General features: G+C 43.1%; 1 pseudogene; it reads right to left on the bottom strand.

Moving 5' to 3' along the window:
• Window positions 1–17,777, bottom strand: part of LOC118656948 — a 103,122-nt pseudogene extending 85,345 nt beyond the window's left edge.
• Window positions 17,778–19,742: the final 1,965 nt, after the last annotated feature.

Raw genomic sequence — 19,742 nt, 5'->3', positions numbered from 1 at the left:
TTGGTGCATCAACGTAAACTGGGAGTTCACAGATATGTCTTATTGATCTGCTTCAGGTTAGTTTTAATTAGTAGTCAAAATTGGGTTACTGCATATGAAAATCTGCATCCTCAGCTTTCTTTGGAAATTGCACCATCTAACACAACACGCTGGCCTTTCCCATTGCTACAATTAGCTGCAGCTGCAGAAGTTGTTGCCGCTTCTCTCAGAGCCTGGATCTAGTTCTGCAGAACCCCCACCATCCCAACTCCCCGGTGTCACTGGCCTGATTATTTACTTGATCAGCTGACCCTGAATATATTCAGTTATAGCCCTTGGTTGTTCCATAAGCCTTCGTACACTTGTACAAGTTAACGATTCTAAAATTCGGTCCAGCTGTCAGTTTAGAAAACTATTCCTTTCCACATTACTTAAAAGCCTGGCATTTTGAGCTAATGTGGGTGTAGCAAGCTCTGGCCCTATGCTTTTCTTTCTTTTTCCATTTGCTTGTAGCAGACTATCCTTGGTTACCATGGTGATTACCATCCCTTAATGATACACTGCTGCCGCATGGGGAATGTAATTTTCTTTAAGCTCAGTGGAAAGCAGTGGGGAACAGTAGTCGGTATAAAAGCTTTCTCTCCCCTCAGTCCCTAGGTGCTCCTCAGTCGCCACAGAGGACAAGAGCAAGCTGCTGATCAATCTCCCCAGACAAACCAACACAAGAGCGGCTGTCAGGATTTAAATACCCTCCCCAGGTCCCAGTGCACATGTGGGAACCCCGAGAAAAGCTATTTTCAACCTCTGAAAAGTGTTCTGCATCAAGTCTCATGGGACTTAATTAAAATAATCAGTTTTCACAGCCCAGGCTTTCGGCCCTAACCTCCTGCACAAAATGAGCATCCCATGCGCCAAGAGGCCCTGCTCATGGATACTCAAAGAGAGTAAGATTTCTAACTGCACACTCTCCTGCTGGCAGGGATCCCATGGTCTGCATCTGGTCCTTTCTGACAAAATTAAGGGCAGAGAGAGGTAATCCACAGCCCATGGATCTGCCCAGACTTCCAGGCCTCACTTCTGAGTTGTCAGAAGTTCTGACTGTGGCCATGGAGATGGGAGAAGAACGATGCTCTCTCATCCACAAAACCCTCAGCACCAGGGGCTCACTCCCTGGGGTGTCATGTGAGAGGCAGGTGGAATCTGCCCATTGCTGACCTGGCTCACCAGCACTTTGAAGTCTCTAACTCCTAAGGTTCATTTAAATAAATATGTTTTTATTGATTTTAGAGACAAAGGGAGAGGGAGAAACATCAATGATGAAAGAGAATTATTGATCGGCTGCTTCTTGCATGCCCCCTACTGCAGATTGAGTCCACAACCCTGTGTGCCCTGACGGAATTGAATCGTGACCTCCTGGTTCACAGATGGATGCTCAACCCATGAGCCACACCAACTGGGCCTAAGGCTTAAAAATTGAGATATAATTGACATATAACATTGTGTGAGTTTATGGTGTATAAGGTAATCTAAGGCCCATTTTAAAATCATGGCCAAATAGACAACTATGCAAATGAAAGAGGTTAATATTTTAAAACATGTATTATTATTGTTACTCATTTTATTGTGGTAAGAATACTTACATGAGACCTACCTACCCTCCGAACAGATTTTTAAGTGTATGATACAGTATTGCTATCTATAGGTAGAACGTTGTAGAGCAAATCTCTAGGACTTGTTATTTTGCACAGCTAAAAACTTATACCTGATAATTAGCAATTTACCATTTTCCCTCCTCTAAAGTTGAATTTTAAGAAAGGAGTTACTAGACTAGAGCAGTGATTTTCAACTGGTGCTGCAAGAATTTTTAAAACACACAATACCTAACTAACAGCCAAGACAACGATAGCTGTCAGGTATGAATGCCCTGTCATATAATAGAGTTGTGTCTTATTGGTCACATCATATAATAAGGTTGTGTCTGATAATTCTTGGTACCAGAAATCCTTATATACAAGTATAGGTGTCTGATTTTTTAAAAAGTCACTTTGGAGCAAAAAGGGTAGGTAATTACTATTATTATTATTTTCTGTAACCAAAATTACTTTATTTTCAGATTGGCAAAAAATAAAACATTTTTTGGGTGTGCTACAGAATTTTAGTTTGTGTGCCATGAGATGAAAAAGGTTGAAATTGCTGGACTAGAGTCACCTTTACAGGTCTTCCCTTTTCCTTTCCTCTTTCCTGCCCCTTTAAATTTCCATACAGTTAAAATTTGATTAAAATAAGTAGCTGAATAGATATATGACAAAGCAAATAGAATCTAGGTATGCAGAGTGTCCATTGTAAAATTATTTCAACTTTTCAATGCAAAAAAATTTTCATCGTAAATATCAGAAAGTGAATAAATGACCAAAGTGGACTTTATATATGGGTGGCCCACAGACCATGTAAGACCCATAGGCAGGATTTATTTGGCCATCAGGAATTTTTAATTACATTTAAAAATCTGGATTTCTAGTTTTTCTAGAAAAATTAGTGAATCTGATGACATCAGGACCCACATTCTTGCATGACAACAGTTGCCTGGAGCTGGGAGTGGCTGTCTCCTTTCGTCACTAGATATGACTCCTCATTTATGTTACTTACATGGGCCAGCTTCTCCATTGATGACTCTGACCCAGAGTAACCTCAAGAGGTGGGGAAACGTGATAAAAGGGCAGCTAAATGCTGTGTGTGTCTGCACATGTGCAGTTGGCAGGAAAACGCAGTCCTGCACCTTGTCTTGGTTTTATATGGCTGGGGGCAGAGGCTCCTCCCACCCCACCCTGCTCACAGCCTCCCAAGACTTCAAGTGCCACGCCTTGAAGTTCAGTGAGCAAAGTGGCTCATACATAGGAATGGATGTGGTTATATCGAAAGAAAAGTCTTGGGCCTCGCTGAGCCAGGCTGTATGTGTTTTAGAATGCTTGCCTTCTGACTAAAATTTAAAAAAATGGAAGGAAGCTAGTGTGGCCGGAGCATGGGTCCATTTAGTGCCTGTCAGTGCACTAAATAGACCATCTCCTACCAACTGGTTGCCACCACGATTTATCACAAAGCTTCGTTGTTAGGTACCAGGCAAAGAGAGCCATGCAGAACCGGGGTGTCCTAGAACCTCACCTTGATGTGTACACATCATCGTGGGGAAATTCTGTTTTTCTTTCTGGCATAAAGAAGGTTTGTGGGCTTCTCAGAGGAAAACAGATGCGTGCTGCAGAGATCCTTACTCGAAAGGGTGCTTTCACTGGGGCGTGCTGTGCCTCTGAGGCCTGTGCTGGGATGGGAGGTCCTAGGGTGGGAGCCATGTCTACTAAATCTGCTGTTTTTCTAGTCAGTCCACTGTGAATGCTGTCAGGGGCGTAATACATCCTCCTTGGTCCCTTTGCCCTTCTTACTCTTCCTCCAGTGCTTTCTACTGAGCTTGGAGAACAGTCTGTCCCTTTCCTGGGCCAACTGTCCTTATGTGGTCTGACCCCGGATGATTTTCTAGCCCCATGTTGTCCTGCTCTTCCCTCCCCTTCCCATGCTCCAGCCACACTAGCTTCTTTCTATTTTTGAACACCCATAGTTTGTCCCCACCCGGGGCTGCTGCGCAAAGTGCTCTGCCCTCCACCTGGACCACCTCCCCCCAGCTCTTGGCCCTGCTGGCTCCTTCTCCTCATTTGGGCTTCGGGTCACATACCAGCTCCTCAGAGGTTTTTCCTGACCACTTCCCCCTTCCCCTCATGCTCCGTTTCTAGTACATTATGTCCTCATTTTCTCATTGCAATTATAATTTAAAATTATTTTCATTTACTAGTGTCTGCCTCTTCCATTTCAATCCAAGCTCCACAAAAGCAAGGACCTTGTCTCTTCCTCACCACAGAATATCCCTGTTCCTGGAACATGCATTTAATCTGCAAATGTCCACACCCAGGGAGGCGTGGGAAGCGTAACAATTGTGAGCCTGCAGGCGTACAAATGAATACTGAAAAAAAAAAAAGTCTATATACACATTTAACACTCCCCTGATTTAGGCCTGACTTTCAGGATGGACTTTGGCTGTTTGTTATATCCAGATGCCAATATTAAAACTGTGCGAGAGAAAGAGTTAGATTGGGTGGTTTATCTCCTTAATTATGATGATTTTATAAAATGGCTTTGACTGGTGACACAAGAGGCAAGGTTGCCACCTAGTGTTTAGCGGTGGAGATGTGTGACACCAGCAGTACCTTTTTAAAAAATTGTGGGTCTATAGAAAGTCCAACTTCTACAATCTGCTGTAATACAGACCAGGATTTGCCAAGTGGGCATCATTCCCCACAAACGAAGTGTCTCTGCAGAGGCTCCAGACGGATTCCTTCCACCTCCTGGGCTTCTGCCAAAAGTCGAGATACCGTCTTTGTTAGCTACTAAAGAAACCTACAGCAATGAGAGAGCGGGCTAGCTCAGTTTCACAAGGTAGCATATTCTCCAGACTGTGTTTTTTAAGATTCCACCTGCCTCCCCTGTCAATGTGTGCTACTTATAAAATAAGGGAAATCAACATTATAGAAAATAGTACTACCACCTCAGCTGCTTTTCGCCCTGGCAACACAGGCAAAGATGTATTTCTCAAGGTTTAGGAACACACGAGCCATTCAGACCCCTAATTGGTTGTGACCATGCACAAGGCTCACCTTCACTGAAAGGTCATAGTGGCCTTAGGCTGGGCATTTCTCACCCCCGAGCCATATGCTAAAAATGGGCAGGACAGATGGGAGCTGTAGAAAGTGGTCAGACGAGGGTAGCACCAGGGGAAACCACTTCATAAAGAGCCTGGGTTATAGTCTCCTAAGATATCGCTCCGGGAAACTGGGTTATTAGTAATGATGGAAAATGGGTGGTGAGATGAGCCAGTGGATGGAAATAACCATGGCAACCAAACTATCCCTTTTCTTATTTCATTTTCCTTGAGACTAAAAATAGATCAAGTGTCGGTCATTGCAAACAAGTCCAGCAATGGTTTCTATCTCCTGCTACAGCTTTTGCTGGCTTTTTTAATGGGCATGTGAAGAAATGCTCTCCTAACCTTAAAAAATTATTATATACCTTTTGTCCTAACCGTTTAGTCTGTGCTCTATATATTTTCTTAATGTATATAGTCGTCTACTCTCACTTTACAAAATATTTTCTAAGAGCAAATATAAATAAATATGAAAGTACAAAGCAAGAATTGGGATGCTTTTTGGAAACCACCTACTCAATGCATGGATCTTTTTTTGTCATCCTGAGTGAGGTAGGCTCTATTTAATCTCTTCAGTGACAAGGAGCTCACTACCTCACAATGTAGCAGTTTCGTAATTTAATTAATGGTTAGAACGTTCTTTCTCTATTTCCATTTACTCCTGCAGTTGATATTTATTTAGTGCCTACTTTGCCAGGCACTGTGTTGGGAATTTGAATGTAGTGATGAAGAAAATGAACTCAGTGCCTGAACACACAGAAGTTTCAGTCTGCTTCCCTGTACCTCTCCTGGGGGTATGTGCAATCAGAAACAATGTAGAACACGAACACCGACTTTTTTCCATATGAGAGTCCTGTCAAGTTTGAGAACCCTTAGATTTCCTTTACTAACACAGCTTGTGGTATTAGGGAGGATTCCTTGGATGCAAGTAAGTGAATGAATGAACAAAATCCCTGGACAAAAATGGATCTATTTGAGCGAAATTGGGCAGCTCAGAAAATTGAAGGAAGAGGAGAAAAATCAGGTCTGGAGAAAGCAGAGCAAGAGGCAGCTTTGAGGATCTAAATAGCAGGAACTAAAGAACAGGTTTTTTTTTCAAGGTGCTGCTTTTGTTTTCAGTCTTTGGCTCCTCTGACCAAGATTCAAATTGTAAGGATGGCTCAGCTTGGGTCCCATGCCCACCCCATACTGGGTGGCGTGGAACTTCTTGATGTCCACATAGAATGTAGCCAATGCAGCAAAGGGTGTTCCTGCAAAGAAAGATCAAGGAACTGCTGCCAGAGGAGGAGGAATGAATGCTGGAGGCAAAACCAATAAATGACCACAACAGTCGCCATCACGATCTCCATTCTTGGGCAGAGAGGCCACTTGGAAACAGATGCAGAAGGAAACCTGGAGGTCCTCCCTTAGGAAGTAGCGCTTGACTACGAGGCTTGCTAGATTGATCTCAGGCTCCAGTTAGAATCCCCAGGTCTGCCTCACCTTCTTCATCTGATCCTCAGGATGACTTTGATGGCCTCATCCTTTGGGCCTCATTCTACCTTAGGTTTTCCCTGGGAGGCCCAGGAGGAGCCCAGCCGCCTTCCTGCAGCTGCGGGCAGAGTGATGATGAAGATTCAGCTCTTCCTTTTGAAATCTGTCTGCTGGGTCTAGCCCAGGCACCAACACTGCCCCGAACCTCGCCCTTATCGCCAAACAAGCATATCTGCACACCAAACTTGTGATCCGAACCCACGCCTCAGTTCACCATTTCACCCACGAGCATATCACAGTGGACTTTATGTCAGTAAATGCGCTCCGTTGTTGCATATGCTTGCTCTTGGGAATCAGTTGGTTTTACAAGTACATCCTAGATTTCTGCTGGAGACTAAATAACTGTATATCTACTTTAGATAAGGGAAACATCTCTAACAGCCTCCAGTATTCTGGCAGCGCTCCCTGGTTTTTTGGAGATTACTACAGTATCTCCGACCATGTCTGCAGGCTCCTTGAGTGCTTGGAATAGAACTAACTCGGGTCCAGCGTCACATATTCTCTTACAGCTGCCAGCTGTGCTCACATAGCTCACCTGGCTTGAACACCAGTCTTTTTGCTGGAGGAGGCCAGAGAGCAGTTGACCAGATCTGCCTTCATCCTGAACAACTGTGTCGTGTCTAAAAGAGCAAGGGCTTTGCAACTGGAAAGACCTGGGTTTAAGCCCTGCTCCTGTCTTACTGTATACTCATTGTGTGCCTTGGCTCAGTTATTTACCTATTTCATGTCGTTGTATTGAAGAAATGAAAAGACTTTTCAAAAGGGAAATACTAAGACAGTAGCAACTGTAGGAAGCAGCTACCATCCTAGAACTGGGGATTGGATGGAAGAGTTTGGGATTGTTAAGGTTTAGAGCTCAAGGAGGGGTCCTGCCAAGTTGAAACTCAGATCTCTGAGAAAGGTCGCTGCTCAGCTGTGCTGTTGTCTCAGGAGCTTGAAGGCAGCCCCTGTGGGGTGAGACCCAGACCTCTGAGGAGGGGGCACTGACTGCTGGTGCTGGGGTCCCCAGGAGAGGTAATGGTGCTGGTTCTGCGAGTGTTGGAAAAATGCAAACCAGAATCAAATGGTGCTACCAGAACAACCTGCTGCTGCTGGGGTGAAATCCTTGCGAGGATGGTGCCGACAAGAACAGTAAGACAAGGAACAGAAGGCATACGGGAGGAGCACTCCCTTCTTCCTCAGCCTTGAAGTCTCCCTCTAGTGCCAGCTATTGGCAAAGCCTAACAGGGATCCAGTTGATAAAGGAGACCTGAGGTTTGCAGTTTCCCAGCCTCAGAATCACAGAGCAGTGTGAAACGGTGTGTTTGATGCTGGGAAACAATTACTTAACTGTCCACTCATTTGGTTACTCAGCATCCACAGACACCTTGCTTCCCCATGGACTTCCACACACGGAAAACAACTTCAGGCTACTGCCTGACAAAGTGCAACTTCCTTTACACAAATGAAGATGTTCTTCATCTCACTGTATCTCAATGTCCCAGCAGCCCTCAGCGGTCACTGTATCTACCTCTGGAAGACAGTCGTATCATTCAGCTTCCAGTTATCTTAGTTGCTCTCAGGTTTAAAATCCCATCACAACATTCTATTACTGAAAGACTACATTATCTTATGTAAAATAGTGAGGGCAAGAAGAAGAAACACAAAATTAGTGTAAATTAGGGGTCAAAAAACTCCAACCCATGGAGTCAAATCCAAATTTTAAAATAAAAGTTTATTAAAACACAGCCACACCCATTAATTTACATAATATCTATGGCTGTTTTCAGGCTACAATGGCAGAGGTAAGTACTTGCAACAGAGCTCATATGGCCTGCAAAGCCTAAAATATTTATTATCTGGTCTTTTCAGAAAATTTTACCCTGCTTTAAACATACATACCCAGACACACATTCTGTAACTGTCTTATTCCAAGTTTTCTATGCTCTCAGTCAGAACCTGAGCTAGTTCTTTACATGGTGAGGTAGCCCAAATATTCATTCCTGAATGAATGTTAGAATGAATTCAGAAATGTCTGAATCCTCAGTGGTTCTGCACTTTTTGGTTGCTGAAGTTTTCCATTAACTTTTGTTATTGGCCATGGAAGTGCCCCAGAAAATCCCCCGAGTTCTGTGATCCTATCTTCCTTTTTTAATAGCAATACAATTGGTTCTTGGTGATCAGAATAAATCATCCCAGCCTATAGAGCAATCTTCTTCTTTACCTGTTGGTTGAGGGACATGAAGACCCCCAAATGACCAGGTGGCTATTTCAATAAAAACATTGGTGTGTACCCAAAATGAATTATTCTTCCCTCAAAACCAGTACAGATCACTATTGCAGGGGCGGGAGGCAACAATTTGAAGAGGGTTATTAGATGTAATCGTGAGAGGAGCCATTTCCTCATCTACCCATTGATGCCTGGACTCAGCATGCTGACTATGGATGAAAGAGCACCAAACACTGGTTACTGATGTACAGGATATAGCATATGCTGTAAGGCAGAACTCCATGCTTTTAGGATACTGTCTTTTTGGGCACGGTCACCCAGTTTTCAATGGGCCATTCTATTATTCTATTGGGCCAGCTGCTTCTGGGTGATGGGAAACATAGTAAGATAGACCGGCATCAGGTGTGTGCTATCTCCAATACAAACTGGTCCAAAAGGCATCCATGTCAATGACAGGTCAGGCAGGCACCCTTCACATGGGGGTGGGGGTGGGGGGCATTCACTATGTCCTGAGGCAAATGAAGGAGGCCAGCTTAGCCAAACACCACAGTGTATTCTGAATCTTTAGCCCTATCTGGGTGTTCTTTGTGCTTCTTGCTTTTCTTTTCTTTCTTTTTTTTTTTTCCTGCAAACAGTCCTCTCATGGATACCCTCCTCCAGGACCTCTCTGCTGTCAGAGGCTCCTCAGACCAGGAAGAGCTTCCTCTACTGGAAACTGGGAGGCTTATAAGCCACAGAGGAATTTCTTCCTGCTGAACATCATGGGCGATGGCATTCCAGACCTCTCCAGACTTCATCACAGCTGCATCCCAATTGGCATCATTCTCCTTGGTGGTTCAGCCCGAGCAGGTATTGTGGGCCTGGAACAGGAGTCACCTCTTTCTCTTGGGCATAGCAACTGGGTCAGGATGAGGCAGCCTACTGTGCCTGCACCCCAGGCTATGTCTAAGTCAGCATCGCCCATCACTATGGCCATTACCCAACCCCTTCTTTAACATTTAATACAACATAGTTGATGTGAATTAAATTATTTTGGTCATTTCTGCTAAAGTCATTCTTACTGAAAGTAATTTTAGTACATGGTTATCAAAAGTTACACCGGAGGTCGAAACGGCCCCAGTGAGGTCGGGATGGCCTGGTGAGGTTGGGACGGCCCCGGTGAGGCCGCAACGGCCCCGGTGAAGTTAGGACATCCCTGGTGAGGCCAAAATGGCCTCGGTGATGTCAGAATGGCCCCAGTGAGGTTGAGACGGCATCGGTGAGGTCGGGACGGACTCGATGATGTCGGGACGGCCCCAGTGAGGTCGGAACGGCCCCAGTGAGGTTGGGACAGCCCTGGTGAGGTTGAAACGGCCCCGGTGAAGTTGGGACGGCCCTGGTGAGGTCGGGATGGCCCCGGTGAGGTTGGGATGGCCCCGGTGAGATTGAAACGGCCCCGGTGAGGTCGAGATGGCCCCGGTGAGGCCGAAATGGCCCCAGTGAGGTCGAAACTGCCCCAGTGAGGTTGGGACGGCGCTGGTGAGGTTGAAATGGATAATGGGGACCAGTATAGATTGATGAACAGGGGTAGATGCAGAGGCAGAGCAGCATTGAACAGACTGTCAAACTACAGTGGGAAGCCTGGGGAGGGTTTGTGGGGGGGGGGTTAAGAGAACAACCGAAGGACTTATATGCATGCATATAAGAATAACCAATGGACACAAAACACTGGGGGGTAGGGGAGGCCGAGGGGATGTCAAGGGGGGGGGAAGGAGACATATGTAATACTCTTTGTAATACTTTAAGAAATAAAAATTAAAAAAAAAAAAAAAGTTACACCGGGCATTCACTGGCCCCATAAAAGTATTACGTGGGATCCTGGAAAGGAACAAACAAGCAAGATTCTGGATAAGCTCAAATACTAAGAATTATTAATTTGTAAGTATGCATATATGTAAATGTGCAAGTGCTTTTTAATAAAGTAAGAACAATGATGTTTTTGTGTTTCCACGTTTAAATGAGTTCTCCAGTTTGTAGGTTTAAAAAAAAAATTTATATAAACATCCAAATGACATTTCCTATATTTCTTCGGATTTCTTTGTGTCATTGTGCTGTAGAATCAGGGCACGGCAGGCATGATGTCAGAAGCCAGTTCCAACTCTGCTCTCAACACTACCTAGTCCACTGTGTGTGACCCTGGGCTTAACATCTCTGGGTCTGTTTCCGCATCTGTACAATGAAATGAGTAGGTAAGATGATTTTAAGGTCTTTTTCACTTTAATACTATGGTATGAAGTGACAAGTGGTACAATAGCATATGATATGACTGATAAAAGGATAAGGCAGGGACTGCATTAGCTATGGACAACCATACTGTTCATATTTAAACTCCAGCTCTTATGAGCCTAATAGGTTTTTTAAAATGCTTGAGATAAAGCAACTATCAATTCATCTGAAATAAATATGGTATATCTGCTCTGAGTACATCTTGTTTTAATTTCTCCAGAGAACTGGCACAAGATCTCTCCGATATTTACTGGTAGCAGAGAAATTTAATCTGGGTGCTGGCAGCCAGAAGCACATGGCTGGTGCCTATAAAATCCATACACGCTCTCCGATCACTTTGAGAGCGTTACAGTGGGATTTGTTTGATTCTCTATCTTGTCATGGCTGGGTCAGAATGCCTCTTTTAATAATAAACAGTGACTCCCTATACTCAACACAGTCTCAATTGAAATATGAGTAAGGGGATGGAGCTTGAGAAAGGTAAGGAGGGACAAAAGAAAAGGGTCTTGGATGAAGGGTGTCCTGTTAGTTTTATGCATGCACTGGGATCTGGTCCAACACACCTCTTAGGAGCTCAGGCTTGGAAATGCTTCTGGAAAGGGAAGCAGAGACCAGCATGAGAAAAGTGCAGCTCATCATTTCTTGTGTTGAGGTGCTCGTTCACATTGAGTACGTGGAACCAGGGAAGCCAGACACATAGAGTAAAAGCAAGAGGCACAGGAATGACTTGACTGAATTTTGGAATTCTGGTCATGAGTTGACATTGTTTGTGTCTGGACCGATTCCCTCACAGAAAACCAGGGCACTGGCTGAGAGGCCCTGTGGGGATTAGACTATGAGGTCCTGGGCGTGGAGTAAGAACTCCACGGTGGGAGGCAGGGCTCATGCTTCATGCGCATATATGCAATGCAGTTGCACAGGGCCCTCAGCTCAGAAAAATCCCATGCTTGAAGTTGAATGTTCTGTGATTGACATTTTGAAATGTTTAATAATTTTATTTTTGAATTTGTGTTTAATAAGTGAAGTCAGATGGGACAGTGGAGCATAAACCAGGGACTTGAGGCCTCAACTCAGAAGCAGTCTCGCTTTTCACCAGCTCCTGCTTCCTGCTTCTCAGCCCCCAGCTCCCCAGTGCTCCCCAGCAACCACCAGTGCCCTGGGCCCCTGGTGGGCCTGGGTATGGAAGGAAGGGCTGGAGCCAGGTATGCTCATGCTGCATATGTGTCTCCTGTTGAGTTGTGAGACTGAGTCTCACTGGTCCCTCAATTATCCTCAAGCAACACCAAATAGCAAATATGAAACACCATGACAAGTCAAGAGAGATAGTCAGAAAAAGATAAGTATCACATGATCTCATTCATATGTGGAATCTAATGAACAAAATAAACTGATGAACAAAATAGAACCAGAGACATAGAAGCATGGAACAGACTGACGAATTTCAGAGGAAGAGCGGGGGTGGGGAGGGAGAAGGGAGTGATTAACCAGGGAACTTATATGCATACTAGAGGCCCGATGCATGAATTCGTGCACTGGTGGGGTCCCTCAGCCTAGCCTGCAGGGATTGGGCCAAAACCTGCTCCCCAACATCCCCCAAGGGATCCCGGATTGCGAGAGGGCAGTTCTCGGGTGATGCACCCTGGAATCGGGCTCCCTCCTCTCTGGTTCCAGGTGTGTCACCCAAGAACCACAGCTACCAAATCACCACAGCTTGGCAGCTCCTGTGTTGAGCATTTGTCCCCTGGTGGTCAGTGTGGGTCATAGCTACCAGTTGGACAGTCGAATGGTCGGACGGTTGCTCAGGCTTTTATATATATAGATATGCATAACCCAGGGACACAGACAATAGAGTGGTGAAGGCCCGGAAGGGGTGAGTACATGTTGGAAGAGGTCAATGGGGGTGGGGGGAGACACACATAACACAAACAAAGGGGACATCCATAATTTTTCAACAATAAAGATAAATTGGAAAAAAAAAGAAGAAAGAAAGCATTTTCTTCGGCTTTTTCCACATTTGCACTTTGGCGCTGGGTCCCACTCATGTAGCCAACACTGGTGAGAGAGATAGCTAATGACTGTGCAAGGTGTGAGCTGGCCTGATGCTTGAACACAGCAGGGAGTAAGGGTGAATAGCAAATCCACGGGTGAAGAGCAAATATAAAGGCCAGAGCTAGGCAATGAGACACAGGTTTGAAGCAGGGGAGAGCAGAGGAAGACAAGGAAGTTGAAGTCAAGATGTATGCATGGCAAGGGTAATCTAAATCCAAATTTAAATAGTGGCTGGCGCTTCAATCTTGTTTATACATGGGTGAGGGTCCATCTGACTCAGAGAGCCAAAAATGACGCTGAGCAGTGTTGACTATGTTCTAAGCCCATGTTAGTCTTTGAGAGGGGGAAATAAAGGCAGTTACACATTTACCTGACACTGAGTTTGTCTTTTAGCCTTCCTATATGATGGAAAGAATTACCATAATGAAAATTCAGTTATCTGTTACGCATTTAATGTGAATGTAACTATTGAAAAGAATGACTGCCATTTCTTATAACATTCTTTTTTTTTAAAAATGTATTATAATCTACAGGGGAGAAATAAAAACTTTTACTTTCTCTCTTAAGTTTGGCGTCTTCAGATATCTATATGGGGATACTGATACGGGCTATTGCTCCTGCTCAGCAAGGTGGGAACCAGGCAGCAAATTCTCCCCATTTGGGGTGCCATAACCTCCCAGCACGTCTTGCTTGGCGCCTCTGAAGTTGTGCTGAGTTGGAAAGAGGCGCAAACAATCCTCAGCCCTCTGCTTATTTTTTAACAAGATGGAATTTAATTAAACACAATTTGTGCTCTTAATTTATTCCTCTGGAGCCTTTATAGGCTCAGAGTTACTACTGCTAACTACAGCTTAGAGAGAGAAAAGTTTTTAACTATACTTTGAAACAGAAGCTACTTATCAGGTGGCAGGGGAAGCAGGGAGCAAGCTTGGAAGGAAGGAACATCTGGCTTGTCTGACACCTAACATTTTTGTTTACTTAACGCCCCAATAGTGCTTACTGTGGTGTCAGGCACTGTTCCAGGTGCCTTACGAACACTAATTAATTGAGTGCTCATAACAATCAGGGCTGACTTATCCAGGAGGCATGGTGCCTGTGGAAAACAAGTTTTAATTTCTTTAAAGTCAAGAGAAAAAAATTAATATAATAATAACGACTATATAATAAGGAACTCATCCTGGATTGTATTTGTCTTTATACCAGTGTGACAAATTTTTAATATTATTTATGGAAGAAAGGGCCCATAAAGGCAAATGCTTATAGGGCCCACAAAAATCATAATATAGTTCCAATACCAACTGTACTTTTATGTTAATTTTACAGATGAGAGGACCCCCACACACTTATACTAGTAGCTGACAGAGCTGAGACTCAAGGAAGGCAATCTGCTTCTGGCTCCACAGAACACTGTGTTGAGCTGTGCTGACATGCTCATCAATGAAGTATTTCACATGAATTTCTAGGTAGCTAACAAATTAGCACTCCACAAAACCAAAATGCTTTGTTTTAATAATTTTGGAAGAAGGTCTTTCCTACATTTGTTATTTACTTCCTGCCTTATTAGATTAGCCTGAGCATAATCTACTCTTTTTCATGATGATAACAGTATCCTTATCCATAGACAATCTTACTGAGTATTTTTATATGCCTGGAACCCTTCTAAGATTTACTTTATAAGTGCTAACTCTTTGACTCCTCACAACTCTATGAGGCATATAGATTTATTCTTTTAGATGAGGAAACCCAAGTTAAGTTAAGCTACTTGTCTAAGTTCACCCAACCACTTGAGAGCAATGGAACTCAGCATCCTGGCTCGGAGTGGCCCCTGTCAACCAGGATGAGTGGGAGCTTTGTTGTGCATACAGAGTGATGCTCTCCGGAGCTTTATTCCTACCCTTGCATCTTCAAACCAAGATGTTATTTTAAGTCTGTGTCAACTCTTCAGGGTGTATGTCTTCTCTGTCCTTGACAGGTAGCTGACCGATAGTTTTAGCTGTGTTTTGTTTCCAGTTTGTACTCACATTTATCACTTGATAAATTAATGAAGGGCCTATGAGGGACCATTTTATTTGCTGCTTCCAAATCACTTTAATGAAGAACCAGAGAGCCCATCATCTTAGTGTTGTATGTCAGGTAGATCAACGTGTGCTGTGTGGAGGGAGAGGTGCCCTGTAAATAGCCTTGTGATCCCTACTGCCTGGCTTTGGGAGGGTGATTTTGGATGCTTTGAGGACTTTTGTTGGTTAATGTTCATTTATTTCTTATTTTTCAGCTAAGTTTTCAATGGTGAATGCTGAGTAGTGGCATGGCAGATATTATTACATGTAAGGGGAAAGTACTACTTGGCATGATACCTTAATCAAGCAAGTGGTTTGACAGAATTCATTTGCCAGGTAACTGCACTATGTTTGTGGTGTTTATTGAATGGTGTTACAAATGATTTAACTGGAAAGTAGGACTCCATTGGGCTATTCTGACTCCTTTATGGCTCAATCTTGAATGCTAGGCCTAAAGTTGGGAGGGACTCCATATATCTCCTTACCTATATATCTGTATGTATGTATATTTCTACATTTATATGTGTATTTCAACATAAAATATGTTTTATATATTATGTATATATTTTTATATATTATGTTATGTATATTTCTTATGTTGGAATGAACAAATGTTTTTTACTTGTCTTGACCCCTGCTCATATCCAAACATCACATTAGGCATATCCTAAATTTGGCCTTCGTGACTATTTTAGACTTTATAATCTAATTAGAGGCCCAGTGCACAGATTCGTGCACATTGAAAGTAAATTAATTAGAAGGTAGCCAGCGGGGTGGGACTGGGCGAGACAGGCTGGACACACCCTGGAGCTAACCTCCCCTGGTCCCTCCCGACCGGCTGCACTTGGGGAAGCACTGGGGCTTGAAGGGCATCTGCAGAGTGAGCGGGGTCCCTCCGGTAGGTGGGGCCCCTCAGCCTGGCCTGCAGAGATTGGGCCGAAACTGGCTCTCCAACATCCCCCAAGGGGTCCCGGAGTACGAGAGGACACTCTGCAAAGTTGCTATCGCTTGGCAGCTCCTGCGTTGAGCATCTGCCCCCTGGTGGTCAGTGTGTGTCATAGCTACTGGCCAATCAGCCAGTTGCTTAGCCTTTTATATATATAGATTGGTTACAACTCTAGGATTTGAAGACTGCTCTCTGACACCAATTGATTCTTTTCTGTTAACTGCATTAATTCTTGGCCTTCACAGCCTTCTCAGGAAACACTGCTATCATGCCCAAGATCTTCTTCTCTGTGCCTGGCCCCAGAAAGCTGTGCTGATTGGGAATCTGGTTACAAGTTTGTAGAGGCTTGACAGTTTCTGGGTCCTACTGCTTAGTCATCATGGATATACCTGAAGCCCTTTGTAGGTTCTGAAATATTGACTGATATTTTAGATAGGAGAAAAACAGGCAAGGGGTGAATCAATTTCTTCAAACATTTTCAATTGTTTAAAAAACAACAACAAGCAAAGTACTCTAGACTGCTACTTAAGTCAGAGTTTAAACACTGGTGATGCTCAGGTTGGATTTGAGCCATGGGCATGTTTGGCTTTTAAATTAATTGCTTTCATTTTTAAAATCTAGAAATTTCACTACATAATCTCCAGACTTTTAACTGCTTTTGCAATTGGGTGATCTGAAAGCACAGGACCTATATTCCTGCACAGTTGGCCAGAATGAGATAGTACCTGGCCATTTAGACAGGACATGCACTTAAAAAAATTATATATAATTTCATAGAAGGGAGAGGGAGAGAGAGATAGAAACATCAATAATGAAAGAGAATCATTGATTAGATTGGCTGCCTCCTGTACGCCCCACACTGAGGATCAAGCCTGCAACTCGGGCATATGTCCTGACCAGGAATTAAACTATGACCTTTGGTTCATAGGTTGACGCTCAACCACTGAGCCATGTCAGCTGGGCATGCACTTTTTTTTTTGTTCATAATCCATCTGCAGTACAATTTGCTTATTTACATGACCTGCCTGTGCCCTGGAGCATTTGATTTTATATCCCCTACTATGAATCAATGAAGGATGCAAGCTCAAAAGCTCAAGACCACAGTGCCTATGCTTAATTTCCTGTTTAGTTTATATAATCTTAAAAATTAATATTAAAAAGCAATACTCACACATAAAAAAAATTAAAACAAGGTAGAAACGTGTATAGTAAAAAGTATAAGTCCACTGACCCCACTTATCTAAAAACTCCCTTTCCTTGGTCCAAGAAATAATACTGGTAATAGTATCTTTTAGATTCATTTATATATTTTCCATGAATAGGGTTTTTTTTTTTTTTAATCCAACTGGGGCTATCTACTTCTTGTAAGGCTGTGAGTGTATGTAAATACAGCCTTACAAAAGGGTCCCACACATAAACGAGAGCAATGTGGTATATTAAAGTAATTATCTGTATAATTAACAAAAACTCTTGGCAATTTCCAAATATTAGAAAAAAAATGTTTTTTAATTACCTGGCTAATTACCTTCATTAGTCATTCTCTTGGCTCCTTTCTTCATGGAAGGAATCCATCCATTCAGTAGACATTCATTGAATTCCTTTTATGTTCAAGGTGCTCTATGAGGTAAAGTGGAAAATACAGAGATGAATTGAAAACAAAATCAACAACATTAATATAAGAAAAAAGTGAGTATTTTCTCCTAAAAGAATGAGGTGAAGGCATTGAATTTTGAATTGAACATGCCCCATTGTCAGTGGATCAAGTCTAAGATTTGAAGGACACTTTGAAGTCCTAGATATAATCCAAACCTGAAAAGGTGAAGCAAAGGAAGAGGTTCAGCTGAGTGGGGAGGGCGTGGATGATGCATAGTTGGTAGGAGGTAGACTGGCCATGTGAGGTGAGGATGAAGGAGAGCTCACTGAAAAAGCATCATTTCTCCTGGTGCAGACCTGCAGGCATTTGGTCTGTGTTCAAAAAAATATGACTGCAGTTTCTTTTCTTTCCTAAAGTAAATTTCAATGACAATTTTGATAAAATGAAACTGGGAAGAGAGAGCTTTAAAAGTAGACATAAAAGATGCAATCAAGAGCCTGGCCAGATGTACTCGTGAGAGATTTAAGGAGAAATTTTGTCTTATATCTCGGTCACCTGGGAATAAAAATTTGTTGTTGTTGTTGTTGAATACTCTCTTTGAATTGGAGAATGGTAAAAATTGACAATCTTTACAAAAATAAACAACCAAAACCAAACCAAAACCCTGTATGGTTATCTTAAATGCTTTCTCCCCCCTCTAATTTTTTTAGACAGTTGGGCCTCTTGGAAATAATAGAAAATACCCATCTGTTATAGATGTGCAGTCACTTCTAGATAAGAAATTAGGGGAACCTACAGCACACCCAGAGTTCCAAATATGTCACCATTTACAAATCCTTCATTTTGCTCTCCAGCAACCTGATGCTTTTATATGCCCAACATGGACGAGTGGCTAAGTTATGCAAATCTAGTTTTGACATGCAAAATAGCTGCATGAATGGTACTGGGAAACCTCTGAACTATTTTTGCAATTTCTTGTGAGTCTTAAACTACTTCAAAATATAAAGTCATTTAAAAACTGGTCATGAAGCCAATTTTCATTTTGCTTTGAAATTCATCTTTCTCTTGAATGCCTCAGTTAGAAGCTCTAATTAAAAAATTTCTCACTTAAATGATTTTATGGATACTACTAATTGAAATAGTAATGAAATTGTTCAAATTATTTAAGCAAAAATATTCCTTATGAGAAGAGTTTTTATTCTCTCTTGAGTTACCGAGGCTAATGACAAACTTCACAGGATAATTGGTCAATCTCAGTTTCTCCTTGCTTTCCTTTAGAACTTTAGATATGAATAAGTGTCTTTTATAATAATCCCATAAACGGACTTTTTTGGGTTCTTTCATCTACATACTATATGAATAGACCTGACTGAAATATTAGTAGGACCATAACCAATACTTTTTATTGGTATTACTTTGTCAATAGGTTTTTTCTCTCCACAACACATTATATCAGTCTATGAATGTGTTATGTTCTATAATAAATTATATAAAATCAAATAATGACCAATTTTTAAAAATTTGTATTTTAAAAATGCTATAAATTCACTTAGAAATAACATTACAGTCCACTTAAAAAAATAGTGCTATGGTCTACAAAATAGGGCTCACATGTCCCAGGGGGTGTTCAGGTACATTCATATTAATGGTCCAAATTTGAAAAGTTAAGATGTGACCCAAAGCAATGGTAGTATCAATATACCTCTGCCAATGGTCTTCAGATTTCATTTAGCCAACATTTCTCCACAAGAGTCTTTATAATAAACTAGAGGCCCGGAGCAAAAAAATTTGTGCACTCGGGAGGATCCCTCAGCCTGGCCTATGCCCTCTTGCAGTCTGGGACCCCTTGGAGGATGTCCACCTGCTGGCTTAGGCCCACTCCCTAGGGGATCAGGCCCAAGCTGGCAGTCAGACATCCCTCTGGCAGCCCGGCAGCCCTCGGGGGATGTCCACTTACCAGCAGGGAGCAGACCTAAGCTGCAGTCGGACATCCTTAGTGCTGCTGAGGAGGTGGTAGAGTCTCCCGCCACCACTGCTGTGCTGGCAGCCATCAGCCTGGCTTATGGCTGAGCAGAGCTCCCCATGTGGGAGTGCACTGACCACCAGGGGACAGCTCCTGCATTGAGCATCTGCCCCCTGGAGGTCAGTGTGTGTCATAGTGACCAGTCATTCCCAGTCGTTCTGCTGTTAGGGTCAATTTGCATATTACCCTTTTATTATATAGGATAGAGGCCTGGTGCTCGGGTGGGGGGCCAGTTGGTGTGCCCTGAAGGGTGTCCTGGATCAGGGTGGGGGTCCCGCTGGGGTGCCTGGCCAGCCTGGGTGAGGGGCTGATGGCTGTTTGCAGGCTGGTCACACCCCCTTCA

Source organism: Myotis myotis, unplaced genomic scaffold (assembly GCF_014108235.1).
Source record: "Myotis myotis isolate mMyoMyo1 unplaced genomic scaffold, mMyoMyo1.p scaffold_m19_p_5, whole genome shotgun sequence".
NCBI classification, from domain to species: domain Eukaryota; kingdom Metazoa; phylum Chordata; class Mammalia; order Chiroptera; family Vespertilionidae; genus Myotis; species Myotis myotis.
Note: the sequence above shows the minus strand (reverse complement) of the source record. Positions and strands in the feature narration are given on the sequence as shown.